Source organism: Meriones unguiculatus, chromosome 1 (genome assembly GCF_030254825.1).
Source record: "Meriones unguiculatus strain TT.TT164.6M chromosome 1, Bangor_MerUng_6.1, whole genome shotgun sequence".
Classification (NCBI taxonomy): domain Eukaryota; kingdom Metazoa; phylum Chordata; class Mammalia; order Rodentia; family Muridae; genus Meriones; species Meriones unguiculatus.
This window is the reverse complement of record NC_083349.1, coordinates 55,836,834-55,849,235: the sequence shown is the minus strand read 5'-3', so window position 1 is coordinate 55,849,235 and position 12,402 is coordinate 55,836,834. Positions and strand designations below refer to the sequence as shown.

Genomic DNA, 12,402 nt, shown 5'->3' with positions numbered 1-12,402 from the left:
AAACACCACAATATCGTGGGTTCTCCTTCATCTGATGCTTCATGGAACTTCAAAACAATCTGTTTAAATTGCATCTGAAATGGCACCTTATAAAGACTGCCCAGAGGGCTCCCAAAGGTTGGGAGCTTGTGAAAACTACACCGATGGGCCAGACAGAAGGGCCAAAGAAAGCCCAGGCTGCTTCCCACAAAGGGACAGGAATTAAGCCCCTGAGACTGAGGGAGTTAGGACATTGCTTTGGGTGGCAGGCGGGTCTGCCGGCGTGAGTTTAGGATGAGGGTTTTTGCCTGCCTGCTCAAGGTAATTGATGGCCTGGACCAAGCTGTGGTACTTACAAGACTGTTTATACCAAGATTGGTATATCATCATTTCTGTAGTTCCCAAGGGGATCCAGAGAGAAGGTAGCAGATAATCACACTCTGCTGTGGTCATCTTGCCTCTCTGGTCCCCTTTAATGACACTTATTTGTCTACAAATACTGAGGAAAGAGCCGGACTTTGCTTCCGTGCCCCTCGCTCTCTACCTCTGTGCTCTCTAAACACCTTTTCACTCCCAGACCTCAGCAACTACAGCCCAGGGTCTCGCTTCTGGCCTGCCGTTACATTGCCTACAGGCGTGACTGTCGCCTCCGCCCTCCATCCCAGAGGTCCCAAGCTGTCAGCACTCCCCAACCAAATCTGGTCTGCAGATGTGTGTTGTTTGTTTTGTAGTGCTTACATTTTCAAAATTTACTGCCAACATTTAAAAATCAGATTTCTCATAAAAAAAAAAAAAACCCCAAAACACTGGCTTGTTTTGAAGAGCTGGAAGATCCAGTCACACTGGTCCAGAGTCCACGCGGCCACAATCCGTGGGTTGCGTAACGACAACTGAGCCGAGCAGGAGCAGGTTCTCACTGAGTGGCTACAAGTCCCCATCACTTCCGAATCTTCTTTTGACACCCTCATGCGTCACCTGCCTGGTCCCTGGCTTTAGTCACTTGAGCCTGCACACTGAGCCAGGAAGGAGGAGGCACAGTCATAGCCCTTAATGCAAGTCCCCTAATGCTGGTCAAGGTCCCTTCTTTTTTGGGTTGTGGCACCAGACTAGGCTTTTCTTGTTCCAGTGAATGCATGGGATGGTGAGTATTAATATCTCTGCAACATTTCACTGACATGCCAATGCCCACAGCATCACTTATGGTAACCTCTGTCTTCTAATGTCTCTGTCTCTCTGTATTTCTGTCTCTCTTTGTCTGTTTCTCTTTCTCTTTCTCTCTCTCACTGTATGTGTCTGTCTCTCTCTTGCTTGCTCTCTGTCTCTGTTTGTCTTGTCTGTCTCTCTGTGTGTATCTGCCTGTCTCTCTCATGCATGCTTTGTCTGTCTGTCTCTGTCTATCTCTCTATTTCTTGTGCACATGTACACCATGTAGTCCAGCATGGTCTTGAACCTGTGATACTCCTGCCTGAAAGTTGGCTTGGGTCTATTTCCTTTCTCGAATTCTTTAATTTCCTGAACACTTATTACTCTTTCTATGATTTAGTACATGGGGCTTGCCCTTTGAGATGCCTGTAACTCTTTACTGGGCATCTCTGCAAAGAGCACAGCATAGCTCTAGCTGCGCAATGAGAAAGTCCTAGTCCCCATGTCTTGGCAGTTTTTCTACTCCTCCAAGTTCAAGCTCAGGGTTCAGTTCAGAATTCAACTATACAAGTTGGCTTAGAGGTTTATTTGTTTGCACTTTGTCCACACAGAAACATTTTCTATTTCGTTATTTAAGCGTGCATTATAGATCTGTCTTCTCTCCGAAGTGGACAGTATAGATGTTATAGCACAGGACTGGGCACTGCCCAGGGACTGGCCTCTCAGGGCACCTTTACTTGTTGGATATATTCCCCAGTGGCCTCTTTGCTCATCGCTCTAGTTGACCTGTGCTCGTGAGCAGTAGAGCACCGTCTGTTACCGGTCCCCTTTACAAGGCAGCCGTGCAGGGCAGCTTGAGCAATGCCTGTTCACACTCCCACAGCCTCTGTTGAGAAGGCGTCTGTCTGGCCTGTTCCCAGTTCCCACCACGCAGCCCTGAGCACCTCCAGCTCTCAGGAGAGGGCTCTTCCTTTCTTTGGGGGGCTTTTGTATTCTTGTATTTCCTGATTGGCTCCTGTTCCCTGGGGGCCTCCTTTGGGTCAGCTCCCGCAGGGTGGGTGGCTGTTTGCTTTTAGTTCATTTGGAGCTTCTGTGCTTCTTGCTGGTGATTTTGCCATTTAGTGTGATGCCCAGTCGTGGTACTGAAGTATTGCCTGCATCTCCCAACCCCGAGAAGGTTGCGCTGGGCCTTGTAGAAAAACCCGGGAGTGGCACTGAGGCCTAAGTTACACTATTACTAGCTGAGGAGTCTGTGCTGATGAATGCGAACTAGGTGCCTGAGCAGAGACACACGGAGAACTATACTCATCAGTGGATGGAAACTCAAAGCAGTATAGCACACACAATACTTCATGCTGTATTATATGTAGCTGGCAGTGCCATGCTGTGCACAAGACTGTTTTCACCTCCCTAGGAATTGGGCTCAGGGCTCACTTCACTAGCTTAGTGCTCACAGCCACTGTGAAGAACATCATTGCAAATCATGTGGATTGATTAATCTTCTTCCTGAAGCGCAAACAGCACCCAACTACATACTCCACACTGCCCCAAGGTTTCCTCCTCCTCTGCTCCTGAGAGACCACCAGGGAGCAATGAGGCAAGGGCTGAGATCAAGCACCTCTCAGCTCTCCGAGCAGCAGCCGGTGACTGCAGGCCAGGGGCTATGCCTCTCCGAGACTCACTTTCCTGCCTGTTAAGGGGTGGTAATGCAGTGTTGGGATGTAAATAGTGTTCATTCCAATTCAGTCCACGTGGGCTGGACACACTTTTGTGTTTATACATTTGTGTATGTGTATGGTTTCTTTTTAGGTATGTATATGCATGTGCCCACATGTCTGTGTATGTGCCCGTGTGTATGAAGGCACCCACAGAGGCCAGGGCATTTGATGCTCTGGAACAGGAGGTACAGGTGGTTGGGAGCTGCTTGACATGGGTGCTGGGGACGGAACCTTGGTCCTCTGCAAGAGCAATAAGCGCTCTTGCCCACTGAGCCTGCTTGCTAACCCATGGACAGACAGGTTGAGCATTTGCTGAAGCCACCATGTGGTTGGAGATGTCCAAGCTGTTCTCTTGGTCCTCAAGGAGTGGACCTCATTGTAAGGAATGACTCACAGAACATAGGCCAGGGAAGAGGAGACAGTCGGTGGGCAGGAACACTTAATTTGCAAGCATGAGGACCTGGGTTTTAATCCCCAGTACCCACATAAAAGGTCTGTTATGTGGAGACAGGGAGATTCTGAGAGCTTGCTGGTCAGCCAGCCTGGCCAAATGTTAAGTTCTGGTTCAGGGAGAGACCATGTTTCAAGGCAACAAGGCAGAGAGGAATAGAGGAAGACACTTGATGCCAGTTCTCTGACCTCCACATGCTCATTTGAAGGAGTGCATCCCCACCTACTTATGTGCGTGAGGTACTGTGGAAGCTTGCTGAACGGCAAGTGAGAACAGTGCCATGAGAGAGGTGTGGCTGAAGCACAGAGGAGGGGCATGGCTTCCTGAAAGAGGCTGAGGAGCTCCTGGAGGGCTTTGTTTGGGGTGCAGTGGGGAAGATATCACAAGCCCAAACAAACTTACGGAGGAGGGAACTGGGCAGAAAGACTGAACAGCCCAGGACGCACACTGTTCAGGGTGGAAAGCTGGCAGGTGGGGAGGAGGATGGGGAGGTAAGTTGGGTAGGTGGGTGGGATCAGACTCAGTGAGGTCTAAGATTACTTTCCTCCATAGCAATGCCTGGATGGTCTGAATCCCTTCTTTCCTCTTCCCATTTCAACCTGCCTTTGCCTCAGGCTCAACGAGCCCTTCTCAGGAAGCCTGCAGATGCCCACACATTTCCCACCATACCCTGCTTTATCCTTCTGCATTCTCAGTGCACTATGGTTCCTGCTACTCTCTTGCTGTTTTCCTGTCAGTCACAAGGTCCTTGGGACTGATTTCCCCACTGCTGTCACCCCAGCCACTCCTTCTTCATAAACAATTCTCAGAAGCTTCTGGAAGTCAATATAAAGATCTCCCCATCAAAGTACCATAAAGGAGTAGCAGTTTCCCCCTGGGGCTTCGCAGAACCCAGACTTAACGGTCACTTCTGTGGGGGAGAGTGGACACACTTCCTCTGTCCTGTCGTGCCTCTCTTTTGCTTTGCTCCATCTCAGTGAAACAAGTCTCACCTCAAGCATGAGGCTAACATTCTATCTGTGTATACCGGGCAGCCTTGGGTCAGGGTGAGTTAGGGTGAGTAAGGGCTGAGGACTGCCTGCGGAAAGCCACATCTGGAGGAGACAGAGAATGTGGTCCCAGCAAGGTCTTGCCTGGCCTGAGGACCATCAAGAAAAAGAAGTTGAGGTCTTCCAAGGCAACCTGAAGGATGACAGTGAGGCCACATTCCACATAGTGTCCTACGTGCTACTGACAAGTAAGAAGTTAGATCCTGTTATAACCATTCCATGATGAGAGAACAGGCTCAGAGAGATTAAGTGCCTGTCACAGATCACTCAGGCCGATTGCTGTGCTATGAAACTTGACATTCTACTTTACTTCTGCATCCTATCCTGCCAGACCCTCCTTTCCTGGCACTTAAACCCCTTCTTGCTTTCCAGTGACATTCCTAGGAAGTCATACCCCCACCCCCACCCTGGACTTCCAGGTTGGCAACCAGAGTTCCTTCCCCAGGTTGCTCTTCCTCTTCTTCCTAACTCTGGGTTATGTCTGCTCCACAGCTGTGTCTCCTACACAACAGGAGCTGGCCAATCACTTCAACTGGCTTGAATCAAAGCAAGTGGTGGCTCCTGGCCATGGTGGGGGTGTCCTGTATGGCTCTGGAGGTGTGAGTGAAGAGGGGACCAGAGGGAACCATTCTCTATTCCTGAGGAATGACCTTCTCAGTCTTCGTGGTTGCCTAGTTTGATCCCTGGTTTGGAGGCTGAGAGCTCTGCCCTTGTCCTGAGGCAGCCTCCGGTAGGGTCCCCCAGGGAGACAGAGCGTAACCTATAGTGGACAACTTCTCTTGAGTGTCAGGTTCCATCTGTCATCTGCTTTTCTTCTCCCTGCCCCCCTTTTCCAGTTTCCCCTTCTTTGGTGTCCTGGCTCTATCGCTTGGGGATCTCATATCTCACACTATACAAGGCTCCCCCGACCCTCCAGCTCCCACCCTGAGATAAACTCAAAGAGCGCTTGCTGTGAACAGGACCCGTTTATCTTCTAGCTGCCCGGGGAGTGGGGATTTTCCTATCTCTTTCATTGAGGCATTGGCTGTGTGTGGTCAAGATTGGCATCCCTAGCCCTAGAGTACGAAAACCACCAGGGGAAGCAGGAAGGACTAGGGCTGCCCCTGGGCTTGCCTCTTGACCTGAGCTGTGTCTGCAGGCAATGCTGAGGTGTTTGAAATCTCAATTTTCAGTTAAGCGAAAGCCAGCAATAGCGCCTACCTCATACGACTGTGCCAAGAAGCAAATGAGAAAACACATGTAGGACTACAGTACCTAGCAAAGTGCCCAACAGACACAGATGTTACCTCTCTGAGTTCTAGCCTACAGTTTGAAAACTACATAGGGAATCTTGGCCACTTGGTGCCATTTTTTTCAGGGGTAACAGGATGCCTACACAGAACTTGGCCTCTAGGGTCTTTTCTTAAAGTCTACCTTTTGCTTTTGTTATCTTCTACCTCCCTAGCCACTGTTATAGACAAGCACCATGTGGAGCAGCTTTAGCTACTGTGCCAGTTACAGGGAGAGGCCTTCGTTTCAATGATCGCAGCACCAGCAAGAGTTTCTCAGTCTGACTTGACTTTGTTAACTGTCTTCAGGAGAACCTGAGCTTTTATGTTGGCTTGAGATGCTTCAAGTATGAAATGTCCTGCCTCTGTAGCTGGCTGTTCCATCCAGTTCTGCTCCTCCAGCTTTCAAGAAGAGTTTGAGAGTCAATGATACCGATGATGGTTTTGTCATAGTCATAGTAGCTTGACACTAGAGCATTTGCCTAGTATGTACAAAGCCCTGGGTTCGTCCTTAGCACCCCACTGAAAGCTATAGAAGCCCATTCAGCGAGTGCTGGCTGTGTGCCAGGTGTCATTCTGCACACTGTGTACATTATCTCTCTTAATTTACACAACAACCCTGCAAAGAAGGGTAGTTTTTACACAGCATAGGATAGTGGGTACAGCCAAGAAGGCATAGCCAGGGTGAGTATGAGACAAGGGGCCGGGGAAAGCTAAGAGTGTGAAGGAAGCCTAAGCAAAGGGTCTGTGTTAACTCATCCACCAATCAGGTAACAGAAGCATACAGCTATGCCATCCAAGATGAGGCTCAATACCAAGCAAAATGGCTATGTGGCCTGGTAGTCCTTGAAAAAGAAGGGCTCACAATGGCATGATTCGATGGTCCCCCAACATAAAAGGCCACCAATAGGCAGTGATTCCGGCCTGGGATCCCAACACTTAGGGGGCTGTGGAAGGAAGATCAGAATCACCATAAGTTTGAGACCAGCCTGGGCTATGTAGTGCATTCCATTTAATCCTGGGCTATAGAGTGATGTCCTGTCTCAAAAATAGACTCCCATGATGCTCTGTGTAGGTACAGGAACAAATTCTAGGTTTCATCAAAGTGTGCCTATGAACTTAGAAAAGAGGGTTGGGTCTTGACAAACCTGAGAGGGTGCTGCCGTGTTCTCTCCGGATCCCACCAATGAGATGCCTTCCTGCCGAGGTATGGACGCCTTGTTTCCTCCAGTAATGAGAGAGAAGAGTGGGGCGGGGAGGGAATGGAAGGTGGCCTACACCTTTCCCATCTGCATAAACACAACTATGTTCCTTCCTTGCCAGAAAGCAATGGAGTTCTTTTAAAAATGACTATTTTTCTATTATAAAAGCAACATAGGGGTTAAAATTTGAAAGTTATAAAAAGCATTTAAGAACAGAAAGCTCGTTTCAAAATCACCAAACAGAGACTTCCACAGTGGTCACTGAGGCCTTTTCCAGTCATGGTTGGGCTTTTTACGAGTCTGTGGGATCATGCTGGATTCTATCTGAATTATTATACTGGGCATTATTTCCTAACCTGTTGTTTGTGTTTTCATTTCACATTTTTATCTTACATGATGATATTTTTCCATTCAGGAAATATCTGAACTAGTTTAAAAGGTTACAGATTGTTCCACTGTATTGTAATTCATCTTAGCACTCCCCTATGAAAATCGGAACCATTTAAATTAACTTTTAAATCCGGAATTTAAATGTTAATTATTACGGCTCTCTAGAGTTTTAGGTAAAGTTTTCTTCTGTGTCTCCACTGATTACAGAATTCGGTCAGGACCAGATGCTGTTTGAATTATGCGGCTCTCTCCTGCTTTATTTGTTGTTTCATGATTGTTTCATGAACTCGGGAGATGCTACAGCCAGAAAGCAGAATGGATGGCACTCCTCAATGGATGCTACGATCTATTTTTAAGGTTGAGATGAGCAACCCTTGTCCTCCTGACTATTCATTCCTCAGCGCAGACACCTTGAAGACATATCATTGCCTGTTTCAGAAGACCTTGACGTGTCTTAATAAACTTACAAAAAGCTACTGGTTTATGTTTCTCTTCTACCGGAACTGTAGCAGAATTCCTGTCATTATTCCCTTGCCAGGATTAAATCATTTCATTAACAAAATCTGGCAATGATCTTTTAACTCATTTTCCCTTTCCCTTCTGTAGCATTTGGAATTTGAAAGCTACTTGGCATGGGATTGCTCAAGATCACACATTGATCACCATAGTGATCGCCTTGTTTGTTCTTGGATCGGCCTTTTAAAGGGGCTTTGCCTTTTTTTCCCTGATGAGTACTTAAAGCCTCAGTGCAGCAGTTGTGTTTTGCTAGTTTTTGATGGAGTTGTATACCCACTGGGCCTTGTCTGGGGCGTGGCTTAGGCACATATATCCTGGTGAGGGTGAGGGCATGCAGTCAGGTATGGTTTCTGGACTCCAACAAGCCAACCTTGGAATGGGAATACAATCCAATTACTGGTTCGTGTATTACAAACCTCAATTTTCTCTTAGGCAAAAGGGGCATAGCATCACTTCTCTGGAGGACTGCTGTATGTTAATGGACCATTGGACAAGACAGTGAGGTGCCCCCAGTGTTAGCCCAGTGTTATCCCTAACAGGTTGGCACCGAGCCCCAGTTCCAGCCACGTGTTCTTCTGTCCTTCTCAGGACTTTGACTTGAAGTTTGGGGTCTTTGTTACTGTTTGCACATAGGTGTCCCCTCTCTTCACTTAAGTCTCGGCTCACACACCACCTACCATCTTTCATAAAATTCAGCTACAGTTTTTTCAAAGTGCGTAATCCCTCCCCGAAGTGAGCTCATTGTTTCCGATAATCCATTAGAACTCAGGCACCATGAAGGCAGGCCATGCGGGCAGGAGCCTGCACCCTGTGCTGCCCAAGGCAGGTGCCCAACAAGATTTTCTGAGGTGAATGGGCTGCTGGTAAACTGGTTTCTAGGATCTTGTGCTTTTTTTTTTCTTCTTCTTCCTTCTTTCGCTTAAAGTAAATCAAAGGCATTTTCTACTATAATTATCTAAAGGGGCACCCTAAAATAATCTGCAGTTAAGAACAGTAGCTATTGTGTTTAAGAAAACTAGGGATCAAGTAATGTTATGCTTTAAGAATGAAGGCTAGAAGGAATAATTAAAGTTTTGTTTATGCATTTCCATATTAATGAATATTCATAGTCACTATTATTCAAATGGGCAATATTGATTTATGAAACAAGGCAGCACCACCTTGGGGTTTGAAGGAGCCTGTTTCTTCCTGCCTGGATGTGTATCGCTGATATTTCATTAATTATGGTGAAAGGGCGTTGTGTGTACACCAGTGTCTACTATGATGCATGTAATTAAGGTACTTTTTGTGGAGAGCGGAAGAGAATTGGACTTTCCCAAAGAAAAGCAGCTTGCTCCTGAAGTTGCTAACAGATTGCTTCTTAATTGAACTTGGGAGGTGAATTATATGGTGAATTAGAAAAAAGAACAACTTGGAATTCAGTGAATTGCTCCATAAAGGAAACTGTGGGATTGAATTGCAGATGCTGGTTAGAGACATTTCAGTCTGGCCCCGTGCATCACGGGCCGTTGACCTCCGCTGTGTTTCAGAGAGAGTTTGGACAGGCCAAGCTCTCTTTTCAAGGCCTGGAGGGCTTTCTTTCCCAGAGACCAGCTGTAAGCCTGGGTTTCTTATGCAAAGGAGACAGTTTGAATAAACCCCTGTGACTAATGAAATTTACAAGGCTTTGCATATTGTTACACTGAAGAGGTAATTAAACAACGGCCAAATGTGTGAATGAGATATATTTGTGTGTGTGTATGTGTATACATACCTGTGCATATGTATGTATATGTGTGTATGTATGTGTATACACACGCACACACATACACATATACCCACACATACACACTCCTTTTTTGTCTTGCAGTCAATTCCTTAGGAAGAATATACCCGATAGTATAACCGGACCTACTTGCCCTGAGTCTGCATCAGCTTGCTTCTGTTTTTGGTTTGCTTATTTGTGTATGTATGTTTGCATGTTCATGTGTGTTCATATGTATATGGAGGCCAGAGAACAAGCTGAGGTGGGGTTCCTCAGACACTATCCTTTTTTTGTCCTTTGAGACAGTCTCTCTCACATGCTTGGAGCTTGCCAAGTAGGTTAGACTGGCCGTCCAGTGAGCCTCCAGGATCGCCCCCCTCAGCTCCCTCAGTGCAGGGTTAGCTTGCCGTCACGCTTTCTCACATGGATTCTGGGGTAAACTCAGTTCCTGGTGCTTGCAGGAGAAGCACCTTACTGACTGAGTCAGCGGCCCAGCTCCTGTCTTTCTTCTTCTCCAGCACTTACAGCTGCAGTCTCAGCCTGAGCCCCACCTGTCAAGGAACCGTTTTCTTCATTTCAGGGTGACACAGCTTTTTCTGGAGTTCTGTTGGGCCTAACCCTGACTGGACATCTTCAGCTCTTAGTGAGATTGGAAGGAAAGGGGTGAGTTGTCAAGAATATCAAACGAGGTCAGCTGGGCAGTGATGGAGCATGTCCTTAAATCCCAGCACTTGGGAGGCAGAGGCAGGTCTCTGAGTTCAAGGCCGGCCTCGTCTACAGGGTGAGTTCAAGAACAGCCAGGGCTACACAGAGAAATCCTGTCTCAAACAACAACAACAACAAAAATATACAAAGCATACAAGGAGCTGGAGGATGTCTCCTTAGTTTGTGGCTGCCACCATCACTGGCGTTTCAGTTAGCATGGATTCTTTCAGACATGTCCACCTGTGTGTTTCTCCCAACTCTAAAGCTTTTCGCCCATCCCAGGCCCCAGCATCAGAGAGCCAAAGGAACCAGAGAGCTCTACCTGACTCCTCCACCTGCTGTAGACCCCAGTGTCATCTGGCTGCCGCCATCAGGCTCAGCCTTCACCACAGCCCCAGCCTCTACCGCCGCCCCAAATGCCTCCATCATAACCTCTAGCTCATCTGAACCAGGGCTGTGTCCGGACATAACTTACAGATCTTTCTTCCTGTTCCCCTCCTCGCTTCACTTTTGGGAAGCTGAACTGGATGAAAGGAGCTGGTATCTATGCTGGGACCCCACTGCTATAAATGCTTAGTTTAAACCTCAGCTCTCCTGCCTTCCTTGTGTCCAATGTTAACAGCTCCTGCTATGCAAAAAGCAGATGCAGTTGCATGTTTCCTGAATCCTATGTAGGATGCTCAAAATAAAAGATGAAGTCCAGAGAATGCCTACAGGGCCCCATACTAGCTGGTCTTGCAGCTGGTCACTAGTTGTTCTGACAGCCACGCTGCCACTCTCTGTCCTTTTCATTCCATTCCTGGCATACCCAGCTCACTGCTGCTGAGCACATGCCCACCCCAGGGCCTTTGCACCTGCTATTTCCACCGTTTGGAATGCTCTTTGTCAGATATCTATAGGCGCTGTCTCTCTTCAGACTTCTGCTCTTCTTTCCTACATGACATGACGCCCTAGAATCTGCCTTTTTCTTCCTGTCATAGTTAACCACCAGCAGCCAGCTTAAATCCTCCACTTCTGTTTGCTCCTTTTTCCCCTCCATCAGAATATAATTTCCTGAGGTCACCTCCCCGGCAGTAGTAACAGAATCTGGCACATAGCAGGTGTCGGATGCATAGTTCCTGAATGAACACATACCTAAATAAACCCATTACCTCATTTGGTCCCCGCAGCAGCCCATTTGACAGACGGAAGATGCTAACGCCCAGGTTCTCGGCAGCAGTTGCGCAGCCTCTGGGGCGGAGGCTGAGCTGGAACCGGAGTCTGGCGGAGACCCGCCCCCCTCTCACTGCAGATGGCACATTCCTGTGCTGCAGCACGACTTCATTCCGTCAGGATTTCCCCTGACCTTTAGCCCGAGAGGAAATGATATCGCAACTGGAATACCCGAGGGCCGGGAGCTGGCAGTGCAGACCCCGGCAGCTGCAGGGGCTGTGTGAACACATTCCGAGCTGGCCAGCCGGCCAGGGTGCAGGGAGTCTCCCGTCTCCTCCTGGTGTTGGGGCCCTTTCTCTACAGGAGGCCAGGGCAGCTGCAGGCCCTCCCTGAGTCACAGCGGTGGATGAGGCAGCCTGCCACGCAGGAGTCGGTGAAGGGCCACGCGCTGCCGTCACTGTGTGGACCTGGATACAGGCTATCCGTTGTGCAGTGTGGTGCCAATGTAAGCCTTTATCAGGCAGTGGCCGCACAGGTTAGGTTTTTGACCAGGAGGCCATGTGCTGAGGCAGGCCGCCCTGGGCTGGTTAGCATGCACCTCAGCCTTCGCTTCTGTAAGGTGGGGTTATACGGCACCTAGCCCAGAGTGTTCTAATGGGGGCAGAGGGGCTAGGGAAGGTTGCTTTGCAGGCTTCAGGTTTCTCAACCAATGCAAGAAATGCCTTCTTGTTGGTCAATAGCTTCTTCTTTGGAGGCTTTGGTATGGTCTCATGGTCACTGCATCTCCTGGTTCCCTACCCAGCATCCATTGATGACCCTCTCACTCTCCCATAAGAAGCTCCATTTCTCCTGTCAGCACATGCCGAGTTTCATCTCCAGAACCTGCAGTTAGCTCCTCCACCATTTTATCCAGTGCTAGTGTTGAGGCAGGGACCCTGTCTTCCTTGTTTGTGGCTCAATCTGCGGTCCTGGCATTGTACCCAGCGCACAGGAGGGCCAGTTAGGACTTGGGGATTCATATCTTCTGTGTGAGGTGAATGCTGACAGGGTGGCTAGACATGGCTCCCCACAAACACATTTGATCC

General features: G+C 48.3%; 1 protein-coding gene across 1 annotated transcript in view; it reads left to right on the top strand.

Moving 5' to 3' along the window:
* Tll2 (tolloid like 2) overlaps nt 1-12,402 on the top strand; it is a 106,145-nt gene that overhangs the window by 33,849 nt on the left and 59,894 nt on the right. The gene's annotated exons all lie outside the window — the stretch shown is intronic.